Source organism: Abramis brama, assembly GCF_963993115.1.
Source record: "Abramis brama genome assembly, chromosome: 24".
Lineage (NCBI taxonomy): Eukaryota > Metazoa > Chordata > Actinopteri > Cypriniformes > Leuciscidae > Abramis > Abramis brama.
Genome location: NC_139986.1, coordinates 5,041,849 through 5,055,422, shown reverse-complemented (window position 1 = coordinate 5,055,422; position 13,574 = coordinate 5,041,849).

Below are 13,574 nucleotides of genomic sequence, written 5' to 3'. Positions count from 1 at the left end.
CTTTGTTTGGTGGTTTTGTAGATTGGCCCTAAAGCTGTGTTTTTGTCCTTTTCCTCCTCTGGTTTCATTCATTGCTGTTTCAATAGAAAGGGGTTGGGGGCATCTTGAGTTTTGTGGAGGATTGCAGAGCAAGCAAGAACTGGCCCACCTCCCAGCCGGAGGAGTACAATGCTTCACCCTGGTTAAGTTTGTACTTGGAGGTGGAATGAATGCATTATATGACAGAGAGGCCCCAGGTTTAAATAAAGAGAGAGAGGGAGAGAGATGTTGATGCACAGATTTTTCATAATACTTTATATTGGAGTGTTCATCATTCTAATATTCAAATTTGGTGCTCAAAAAACATTTCTGTTGTGCTGCTTAATATTTTTGTGGAAATCATGTTACATTTTTTGGCTACACTTTAGGTAACACTTTATTTTACAGTGTCCTTGTTACATATGTTACATGTACTTACCATAGTAATAATAACAGTAAATTATGCATAATTACATGCAACTAACCCTCAATCAAATCCTAATCCTACCCTAACCCTATAGTAAGTACATGTAGTTGCTTAATATTACTCAGTACTTAAATATATAATTACACTGTAACGACACCTTAAAATAAAGTGTAACCACACTTTATATTAAGGTGTCCTTGTTATTGTGTAAGTATACAAACTGAGTAATATTAATTAACTATGTGTACTTACTATAGGGTTAGGAATAGGATTTGGTTTAGGGTTAGTTGCATGTAATTATACATCATTTGTAGTTATTACTATAGTAACTGCATGTAATGTGTACCAAGGACACTGTAAAATAAAGTGTTACAAGATGCTTTGATGAATAGAAAGTTCAAAAGAACAGCATGAGAGAGAGAGAGAGAGAGAGAGAGAGAGAGAGAGAGAGAGAGAGAGAGAGAGAGAGAGAGAGAGAGAGAGAGAGAGAGAGAGAGAGAGAGAGAGAGAATTTACATTTTTACTGAAGAATTTAAGTGCTTTAAAAAAATTAATAAAAGCTTCACATTTCTGCTTAGTTTCCGTTAAGTCCATAAGTGTATTATTGTAAATGCATTTCCAGTTAGTTGGACAGACTGAGGGATACTGGAAATAACCTGGACTATTCCTTGAAGTACATGGCTCTTTAATAGTACTCAGTATTTGCTTAGGTAAGACGTAACACAAGCTCTATTAAATGAACAGTTACCAACCCTTTCAAAAAGCAGAGGAAATGTGGATTGTTCTCTGTAAACACGGATGAGATGGGAAATGACGGAGTTTATCTGCTACAGCTGTTTTTCTAACCCACTCCTCCTAAACCCCGTGGGCCGAATCCCAGCATGTCTATGAAGTGTCGCTCCCTCCCCCTTCCTTCTAACATCTGCAGAGACCTTTGAGAGGAGAAAGAGAAACTAATGCAATCAGTCGCTCATTTTCTGCCATACAGATGGATGGAGAGACTCCAGTGAAGTGGGGAACTTTTCTACAGCCGTAAATCTCTCTTTGCCATGTGATACTGACCGCACAATACATGACTAATTGTGAATATTTCTTTCCCAGCCTGTTCTGGGTGTATACCCTCTAAAAGCAGAATATGTAATTTTATAATAATAACTGAAGAGGTCAAATAAGGTCTCGCCTCACTCTTTGCTGTGCCAACAGGTCATTTCGAATGAAATGAGTCATATTGTATGATTTTGGGCTGTCCAAAACAAAAGATGGACCAATCATGGTGATTTATGTGGTCGTGTTTCCTAAGCGGTGGTCCTACGTCGTACAGCGAGAGAGGTTTAAAGATGGCTGTTGTCACGGTCTTGCGACCAAAGATAGCCTATGATCATTTTCTGACAGTGTCATCTTAAAGTGTGTATAGTGACTACTGACTAGCCAATAAAAATGCAACATAAAATGGCGTATTGATCAATGTGACGTGGCGCTAAAACTTAAAACTACTTGCCTCAAGCTCCATTTACAAAATTGGTATGCAAAGTTGGCCTCCTTTCCCTAGCCATGACTGTGTCCATATTCTTCACTTTCGCTTCCTTCTCGGCACACATAAAAACCACAATTGCCAAAGTGTGATTCATCTTGCTCTATTCGTTTACCACTAGCGCATGCTGATGACGTTTCTATTCCTCTATACTAACTTGCGCTGTAGTCTACGATTTAATAGGTGTCGTCATCGTACAGTCCACATATACATGTCGTACCCAAGCTTATTAGTGTGATTTGAAATGATCTTATAGGATTGCTGAAATCGCAGTCTTTAGCAGGCAAAAGGTTGGTTAGTGTCAAGGCTGAAAACAATAATGATAAATATATAGGTCTAAAAATCTAAAAGATAAGCACAGTCCACACCTCAACGATAACGATAACGGCAGAAAGGAACAATATGGTTGTAATCACTTTCAGAAAGATTTTTTTTGCAGCTGATGAATGACAAAAACACATTCACAGCCAATCAGAATCAATCCTGCTTTAAAGAACTTGAGCATTTAAAGTGGCAGCCGACAAACCTGTAGCCTGTGCTAATCAGAACGATAATGTCCGCCGGCGTGGACGCTGATATAGTTATAGGCAATCGTTCTTGGTGTGAACGGGTCTTAACCCTTAGTATTAGACTTAAGTACATAATATGCAATGCTTGTAATATGGACATGAGTAATACCTTAAAGGGTTAGTTCACCCAAAAATGAAAATTCTGTCAGTAATTACTCACCCTCATGTTGTTCCAACCGCGTAAGACCTTCGTTCATCTTCGGAACACAAATTAAGATATTTTTGATGAAATCTGAGAGCTGATCACTTCTCCATAGGCTGCTAGGTGGCCGAAACTTGCTGGCCCAGAAAAGTGGCAAGCGACGAGAATACTTTTTGTGCGCAAAAACAAACAAAAATAACGACTTTATTCCACTATTAATTTCCTTCTCTCTGGGCCTCGTAGTGTTTTTGCGCTGCGCGTCTTTGTTACACCGCATCACACACATGACCAGCGTCGGCCAATAGTGAGCCTACGTGGTGACGTGTAACACAGACGCGCTGCGCAAAAACACTACGTGAACCAACTAGAGGCCCAGAGAGAAGGAAATGAATAGTGGAATAAAGTCGTTATTTTTGTTTGTTTTTGCGCACAAAAAGTATTCTCGTCGCTTGATATACTTAAGATTGAGCCACTGTAGTCACTTGGACTATATTAACGATCTCTTTAATAACTTTTCTGGGCCAGCAAGTTTCGGCCACCTAGCAGCCTATGGAGAAGTGATCAGCTCTCAGATTTCATCAAAAATATCTTAATTTGTGTTCCGAAGATGAACGAAGGTCTTACGCGGTTGGAACAACATGAGGGTGAGTAATTACTGACAGAATTTTCATTTTTGGGTGAACTAACCCTTTAAATCATATGGCCTGTTGGACAATTCCTTTTTTAAGTAAATATTCTGTTGTGATGGCAGATGTTTGTCAGAATTTGTCATTATTAATCAGTCAGAACTTAGAGTCAGATCTATCCATTTTGGAATGTTGTTTCCAGAGTGTTCCTTTGTGGTTTAGACATTCTGAATGTTTATTAGCACATTGATGATCTGGGTGGGATCACTAGGTGGTTTCTCAAACAAGTCGACCCCCTCTGTGGAATGTTGGTCTCTAGATGTCTTGAGTCCTTCCTTCAATGTACGTCTATGGGATTTTCTTACCACCCCTAGCCAAAACTTTGGGAAACACGGCTAATAATAGTTTGTGAAAAGTAAAATTGTAAAAAGCAGTTCTTTCAACTTCATAACAATACATTGATGATGCAATGCTGCTGGAGGATATCACTTCCTGTCAGTAGTGTCATGCTGGGCACTACGTCTTCTCCAAATGACTGGCCAAACACTAGCTCTGGTTTCCTCCAATCTGTGTATTCCAATAGGGATCATCACCATGGTGGAAGCTTTAGGAAACAGATGTGTTAAGATAAGAGAGATGTTGACCTGAGGAACCCCCAACCCCTCATCTCTTTTTCTTTGTCTTTCCAGCTGCTTCCGTCACACGATTTGTCCAGGAACAGTCTCTTCAGCCGGTCTAAGACTCTGACGTCCACCGCCTTGATTTTACGATGGTGTGTGTGTAAATCATTCATGTTTATTTTAGATCTTTTGGCCCATTCTTATAGTTCTCCTGAAGGGAGTATGTGAGTGATTAAAGGCACATGAGTTGAACAGTTCCACTGCTGAAGAAAATAAGAACTACAGACGCACAAACACATTCCACACAGTGATTGTTAGTTTATGATCGGTCCCAGACACCATAAAGCGATGCTTGTAGACATGTGAAACCAATCAGCTGAAGGAGGAATACAGATACAGTATGTTTGAAGAAACATTGAAAATATAATGTGCATGTCTGCTTAAGGTTTTCATTTTTGATTAGTTGAATATCATTCTTGTGCTTCATTTATACTCAATAATACATAGTGATCGACTGCAGTGTTGTTACTGTCAACTAAACCTAAAACTAACACTATTAAAATAGTTTTCAAGAATTGAAATAAAAGCTGAAATTAAGGTAGAAAAAAAATGCAAACATAAAATACAGTCTATACTTAAACAGTTCAAATGTTTTAAACATTTTTACTTTGGAATTTATTTTATGTTTGCATTCTCTGAAGGAAATAGCCCAGTGTGACTAGTAACTAAGTTAAGTTACCTAAGAACATATTTTTGTGCAGTTCACGAAAATGAATTGCTGCAGTGAACATAGACTTATGTACAATGATACAGAATTAACAATATGTTGACTTTTAAAGACACTTTTTGTAACAATGTTTCAGTGATTTGCTTGTGGCACAATAACGTAATATCTTTGACTTATATTCTTATGGGTTCTTTCTCAGCAAACATTGATGTGATTAATCAGATTTGATTCTGTAAAACAAATCTGCACAAACTTTAATTGATTGAAATGTATAATCATTTATGCAATTTAATAATTTGTTCAGTCTTATTGTACATCATTGATTTGGGCTGAGTAGTTAATATAATTTAACTACAAAGAATTTAACTGTACCTTTATCTTTTTTCCTACCTTTAATTTTCAAATAAATGTTCTTAGCTTGAGCTGGTTGGCTTGGCTCTAGTCTTTAAATCTATATTGAAAATCCAATGGAGGAAATGAATGGGGAACACATTTTGGAACCAAGAATGCTGGAAAAATGGGATGACTAATCTTGAACTCTATACAGATGGTTAAATATGCTGCATGTGCTATTTCATAACAGTGTTTTTTTTTTTTTTTTTTTTATGGTGTGAAAGTCTATCTCTGAAATGGTAGAGATTTCAGCATAAAATTTATGAATCCCCAGCTATTGGAGGTTATATTTCACTGCTCATCTATTGCGCTTAGATAAAGATTCTAAGGTGAGCAGACCTGGAGGACATCTTCAAAGTGAGAAGGACATCAGAGGAAAGTGGATGAACCGGGCGCCCTTTTCTCCACATACTTAGAATACATTTCATGTGCGACGCTGCTGGCCAGCCTGTCACATGCATCACATGCCACAGCATTTCACAATCTCACTCAGTCAAACTCCTGAATATGCCCTATTAGCACTATAGAATTTTACAATATGCTCCCTGGGTGTCTATTTGTATATATTAATTATATATTATATTACAAATATGAATAAAAAAAAATGGTTCAAAAGAAATGCTCTTATTCAGATTCTACTAAAATTACATTTATTTTCATCAAAGCTAATCTTCACTACCTCAAGGATTAGAGGGTTTACTTTGTTTTTAATTTCAGATTTTATGTAGTTAAGTATCAATTTAACTATTGGTGCATGCAGTCTTGTTTCCCACATTGAGCACATTTACACTGAAATGAATCGTACTTCTGGAAGATAATGCGTCTTTAATTCATGTAGGTTATAATTATAGACTTTGGAAACAAAAATGAATGCGCCCAAACATTCAACATGGTCTTATTAATATTCTTATATTTGTACATAAAGTATTGTTTTAAAGCATCTCTAAAGGTATACATAAAAGGGTTGATATTATACTTTTGATTTGATACTGTATTTTTACTTTTGCCACTTGATAGCCTGGTTACTGAAACAAAATTGGACATGAATTATGCTTTGTTCCACTTTAAATTAATTTGTTTCATTTTAAAAGTGCACTTTGTAATATTGACAGCTATAGCGAACCAAATTTAAAACATTGGCAAGAGTTTTTTCCCTGCCCAGACTCGGTGCTCACGCGGGTTGCCAGATCAAGGACACGCAACATAAACGAGCATAATTGACAATGGATGTAAGTGACCAGCCTTGCAGTATAAGTTGATCAGCTAATGTACACGTTTGCAATGTTTTTATTGCTGAGGCTTTTTAGGTTGGGTAGAATTTGCTTCCATCATTGTGTTTTCCGCCAACTGGCAACCCGGAGTGTCAAAATATGATTAGGTAAATTCAGTTGGCGGGATCACAAGGGCCATTTCATTTCAAAGTACAATAATTGGCATTAAAATAGTTTTTCAAAGAAACAAGTGTGTGAACGTAGCATGTTTCCTATATCTCTGCAAACGTATTATGGTATCTGCTTTAGCACATTCAATAGACCTTCAACCTTTAAACCCGGTGCTCACAGTAAGATTTATGATTGTTGCTTGTCAAACTGTACGAACATGATCCCTGCTGTAAGCCACGTCACACTGGGATCTCAGCTGTCATTAATGTCAGACGCCTAAAGAAGCCTCGTCTGGAGTTTTACATCATCAAGCCCTGACACGTTCTGTGACGGTGAGTTGCATTTATATGCGGGATTGAAATGGTGGCTAGCAAGCTCTAGTGTTAAATAGTGTCAAAATGTGACCTGTTTTGAAAAGAAAACTAGAAAAAAAATATATATATAGACGTATGGAGCAAGTGGTGGTTTGTTGTCGTCACACTAATTGCGTCATCAGGTTCTATGCTCCTATTGGTTTTTGATTTGAAGATTGTCGCAGGCGAAGCCACACTGCAGGACTGCGCCTCAAAAGTTCTGACACCAGCAGAATTACATCGGAAGTAAAATTTGATTGCGGTGGTCATTAATCGCCAATTCACGAACATGTCAAACTAGCAATCAAAGACTACAGATTTTATCCTAGAATTAGAGGAATCTTTTAGGATTTGCAAAATTTATCTCAGGCGGCCAAATCGTGGCTGTGTGCATCCGACTTTAGGCAAATTGTTTTACGTAAATTGTGGCCACTACAATATACTAAATAACTAATTTAAAATGCGGGTAATTAGTTAGAATAACTTGGGAATGATTTAACTCAAACGAGAAAACAAATTATTAAGTTGTGGGAAGAAATTCTTGATTTGTGGCCACAATATCTATTTGTTTCTGCATGTCATGTCTGAGGTTCTTTACAGTACCTGGTAACTGAACCTACTTTATAATTTGTGAACTATTGCTTAAAAAAAAACTAGATGAGAAAGTAGCTGTCTAGCTGTTTTAGGGGTTTGTGTCCTCATATTAAAAATGAACTTTTTATATAAACTTGGCCACTTGGTCTTGGTGATTTCTTATGAGGCCTATACGACCACTAAAAATAACATTTGTCCCCAGAACATGATGTGTGTCACTTTTAATGTGCAGAGGCTTCCAGCTTTTGTCTGCAACAAATCAGTTCCCATCTTCGCGTCCTCAGCCACCGCTCTTGAGACTGTCCATCAGGTTCTTCTGTATCTCCTGAAAGAGATTGTGTCTCATGAGGGAGTGCGAGTGAAAGAGAAAGAGCAGAGTTCTAACAAGACAAGAAGCCAATCAAAGCGCAGGGCTCTGCTGGATCTGACAGAAGAGGTGATAACAGCCTTTGAACCCCAGCCTGCCGAAGGCCCCCGGCTTGGCTCTAGCTTGGCCTTCCTTTGATACCGACCTCAGACTGGCAGAACTTCTAGATCTATCATGGCAGGAGACGTGTAGGCTACACATACCCACAACACTGATACTGATCTCAGACCTGCAGAGATCATCACACTGAACATCAGATAGGAATGAGAGTGATGTCATGTTTGCGTCAAAGATCAGCCAAGCCTTTTATAAACAGCTGAGTAACACTTTAAATTATAAAAAAAGAATGTTTGTGATTGTCTCTTTTCCAAAATCTAGTGTGCTGCCTAGTTAGACCGCATTTTAAGGCAACACAGGTGCTCTCCTGACATGAAAGTTTTTCCAAAAGGTACAGGGAATATGTGTTGCCTTCAATTATACCTTCTCGTTGTCAAATTATAAGTCAGCATCATATGTATCATTCAGTCTCATAATGCTTTGCGATTAACTTATTAACATTATTCAAAGGTTACACTTTATTTTGATGGTCAACTTTACTAACTACAAGTAACTTTGCAACTTCATGTCAACTAACTCTCATTAGAGTATTAGTAGACTGTCCGGTTAGGGTTCGGGTTAGTAGAATAAGTTGACATATTTGCAAAGTTACTTATAGTCAGTAGAATGTCTGTTGGGGATCATCAAAATAAAGTGTTAGCAGATATTAAGCAGACAGTCTACTAATACCTTAATGAGTTAGTTGACATGTAGTAGCAAAGTTACAATTAGTAGAATGTAACTAGCAGTGATGAAAGTCTGTATGTGGGCCAAAATGTTGCATTTGAATGCACCACCAAGACAGCCAATGGCAAGCTAGTATGTATGTTCTGCGCCTACATGAGAGGATCCATACCAGCAGATGGCAGTAGTCTGTATTCATCATTCAAAAAGGGATACTGGAAGAGCCAGGACTGTGGATATATAAACTATAACCAATGCACTGCATGATTATCACCTTCTGTGTGTGCTTTCTTTTGACTTCTTCATTTGCTGTTTTTTGTCACTTCCGTTTTGTTTTTTCTCGTGCACTGGTTCGTTAAGCTGAATAGTGGCAATGGTGGGAAACACAAAAACATGGCTGACAGACACTCAACAAAGGCCCGACATTATCTGATGGTCAACTGGCCTATACATGAGTTGCATGGACACTTTTATAACGCTTTTTGTCATCTAGGAGCTTGATCGCCCTAGTCTCGTAACACTGTCATTATAAAAAATAGAACCGCCAAGATGTTCTTCAACATATCTCATATTCCATTGAAGAAAGAAAGTCATGCCAGTTTAGAACGGGCTGAGAAAATAATGACAGAGTTATCGTTTTCGGGGAAGTCTCCTATTAAGTGCCATGCAGATGGTGACTTTCTACACTAACCCTGTCTCGAGTGACACGAGATAATGCTGTGGAAAAGCATACTGTGTGTCCACATTGGAAAAACTCTTTCCACCCATAGAGAGTGAACGGTAAAAGATGTCACACAAAGACGTTCATGTAAAGGTCATGGAACAGTTATTTTCCTGCTCTTTTCGCACTTTTTCTTTATTCATGACAGATTTTGTCTGCAAGACACGTGCTCTTTGGCCTGAATGATGTTCCATAGCTCTGTTCCAATTGTGAGCTGCCTCGCTGTCTACTGTCTTCATCGCCAGCTGCTTTCTAAGGCAGCTTCCTAAGCGAAATGGAATGATCATAATTAGGGCTGGAAATGGGGTGAAGCCGAGTCCGGGAAGTAAATTTAGAATGGGACGCTGTTCTGGTTCAAACTGGTTTCATTTTTAAAGGGAAATGAAATGATTTCAATGATGTTTATAGCCCAAAGAAGCCGTACAAATCATGAGTTCAGTTGTGTTTGGGGTTGCGCAATGTTGACTTTCATGAATGCTGCCAGAATATTCTATTAGTGTGCTTCCTCAGCAATGACATTTAAAGTTACTTCAGACTAAATTAACCCCCAGGATCAAGTTTATGTATTTTCACTATTGTACCTAAGTATAATATCCATGGTTATGTTGGCCTAAATATCTACCTTAAATTAAATGAAAAATCTGTCATTAATTACTCACCCTCATGTCGTTCCAAACCTGAAAGACTTTCGTTCATCTTCGGAACACAAATGAAGATATTTTTAATGAAATCTGAGAGTTTTCTGTCCCTCTGTCGACAGCTACACAACTACCACTTTGACGCTTCAAAAAGTTCATAAAGAGATCTTAAAACTAATCCATATTAATTGAGCAGTTTAGTCCAAATGTTCTGAAGAGACTTGATCGATTAATATGATAAACAGATTTAATTTAGGCTTTAATTCACATTTAAACATTTATCAACTCACACAACAGTTGTGGTAAACGAAAGCTCAAGCATGTTCGCTTGACGGGCAAGAACCAGTGAGGTTCATTCTCGTGTTACGCATCACGTTTGAGTTTCAACAAGAACCAATGAGGTTCATTCTCGTGTTACGCATCACGTTTGAGCCTCAGCAAGAGGTTTGTTCTCAATCAGGTTCGGTTGAGCTTCTGTTTATGTTCGCTGATCAATGTTTAAATGTGAATAAAAGCCTAAAGTCAATCTGTTCATCATATAAAGCAATCAACTCTCTTAGGCCACAAATTGGACTAAACCGCTCAATTCATATGGATTAGTTTTACGATCTCTTTATGAACTTTTTGAAGCGTCAATGGAGGGACAGAAATCTCTCAGATTTTATCAAAAGGATCTTCATTTGTGTTCCAAAGATGAACAAAAGTCTTACGGGTTTGGAACGACATGAGGGTGAGTAATTAATGACAGAATTTTCATTTTTGGTGGATAGTTCATCATTTACTCACCCTCAAGTTGTTCCAAACCCATATGGTTTTCTTTCTTCTGTTGAACACAAAAAGAAGATATTTTAAAGAATGATGGTAACCAGACAGTTGACGGTAGCCATTGACTTCCATAGTGGGGAATACAATCGAAGTCAATGGCTAAAGTCAACTGTCTGGTTACCAATATTCTGCTTGGAACATCTTGAGGGTGAGTAAATGATGACAGAATTTTCAATTTTGTGTGAACTATCCCTTTAAATGAAAAGTAGAATTAGAAACTGGTGCTTGAAATGCATTTAGAATGCAAATTACACTGTAAAAAAATTCCGTGATTTTAACGGTAAAAGACTGTAAATATGCTACAGTGAAAAACTGTTAATTGGCTAACAGAAAGTTTCCGTACTATATACGGTAAATAACTGTGATAGATCTAATGGTACATTTAATGTAATTTTACTGTACAGTTTTTGAAAGTGAAAAAGAACAACTCATTGTATAATTTACAGTGAAAAACCATAAATTGACATTCCCACAATTCCCTGCGTGACACTTCACATTTGATCTATTTTTGTTAAAATAACTATGTTTCTTCATAGTTTTCTTAGTTTGTTCTAATCAGTTATGTACATTAGGGTTTTATGTTACATTTAATGTTGTTGAATTAATGTTTATTGCATTTTTAAAATTTCATGTGTGTTACCATGATGGTGTTTAATGTTTGTGTGAATGACACTGTGCAGCTTCTATTATATTAGTATTACATTTCTTGTGGAAGAGCTGCTTGTGATGAGCTTTGATTGATCATGTGACTGTCATCACTGCTGTGATTGTTGGTTATCAGTGTATTACAATGGTATAAAACAGATATTAATACTTCAATAGTACGTTAAATTCACATTATATCAGATAATGAATTACGGTTTATTACTGTAAATTTTAAGTTAAGTCTGTAAAACCAATAACGTTGCTACCGTATTTTTGACGGTAAAGTACTGCCAACCACAGCTGCCGTTTTTTTACCATAAAAATCACGGTTTAATTTTTTACAGTGTAGTCAGACAGTGACAGTTGACAGTGTGTTACAACTTGGCATTATGTTGTAATCAATTTGTTATATTTACCACTATTAATTAAGCTTTTTAGCTTCCATTTATGCAGATTCTCATAAAAAAATAACAATAAAAAACTATAAAAACCTCTTGACTTCCCAACTTGTAAATATTGGCAATTTCCAGCACTGATCATAAGCGAGTGAACTGAATCCATATCAACTCCAATAAAGGTCACTTACGCAAGCCATACACATTGTGCTCCTATTGTGAAGGTCACAAGGGACTCCACTATTGCTATTGCTTTAAGTCAACATGAAATTATGTTCTAATACACATTCCTAGTCTTATAGTGCAAAACTGACAGCCATGTCTTCTTTTCAAATTCCAGTCAATTCAAGATACATAAATCCTCCTACTTTTTTTCCCTTTGTTGAATATCTTGTTTCGCACTGAAATATGTCATGTTACAGTAGTAAAATGGGTTGCAGATGTTGCAAAGAAAAAAAACAAAACACTTCTGCTTCTTTCATCCATAATCAACAATATAGCAACATAATTTAATACAAATGTAAGTACAGTATACATAAAGTCATGTTAAAATAAATCCAAAGGATTCATGCCATTCCACCAGCAAGCCCACACACGCCCCCACAAACACAGAGTGCGAATGGGCCTAGGAGATCCCAAAAAAGTGTTTACTGTCATATCTGTCAGGCCGGGCTGCTTTCTGAAAATCCACTTCCCCCTCTGGCTTAGAGTTGAAGAAACATAGGTGAGAAAGGTTACAGGTGCAGCAGGGAAAACTGACATCGGAAATGTCATTCACGGTAGAGAAAGGGGGAGCAAATGCCCTGAACATAATCCAGCTCTGTACTGCAGTCGGGCAGAGAGCATACTCTGCATACACACATGCAAAACAAACAGACGCACACACATGCGCACTGCAATCTCGACATATAAAAAGAGCATCTATAATTGCATCTTCACCTGCAAAAAAAAAAAAAAGCCTCAGGCAATATTGCAACGAAGTCAGAGAAAATTAAACAAATGGCGTTCTGACTGGTTGAGCACACTTGTATTTAAAGCTCATATCTAACTTGAGCTCCTAAGAGAGAGGCTGTGTGCTCGTTTTTTGGCAAGAGCGTTAGAGCCTGTGCTATTTTGTAGTGTTAAGAATACATTCGCTGCCTGCCGTGAGTGTTTAACCTGAGAGAATGGCTCTGGAAGAGATGCAAAGAAAAGATAAAACACTGGCTAAAGCCAGAGACTGTCACTTGATATGTTTGCCCCGCTGATCTAGTGGCCACTTGGAAATGACTAGAATACACAATTACACAGATCTTTACGCCTTGTGTCACCTTTTCGGACATTTTTTTTTTTATGCAGTTATTATATGAGAGTGACGATTTCAGATTCTGTTGACCATGAAGGTTTGATAATGGTGCTAGTTGTGAATAAATGGTTTCGTTCTCGGGAAATGAAAATGGAGCCATTGCTAGATTATTTCAGGATTTTAATGTATTTTTTATTTAAAAATAATTAATTCATTTGAAATGGATACTGAACTCTCAATAAATCATAATTTATTCCCTCCAGGCCCAAAGTACAAAAGATCATTAAATATAATGTCCTAGGCTGCATTTTTTTAAAAAATTAAAAATACAGTAATTTAACAGTAATATTGTGAAATATTATTACATTTCAAAATTACTGTTTTCTCTGTTAATAAATTTAAATTGATTCATTTTATGACAAAGCTGAATTTTCAGCTTCATTACTCCAGTCTTCAGTGTCACATGATCCTTTTAGAAATCATTCTAATAGGCAAGAAATGTTTCTTATATTATTATCAATGTTGAAAACAGTTGT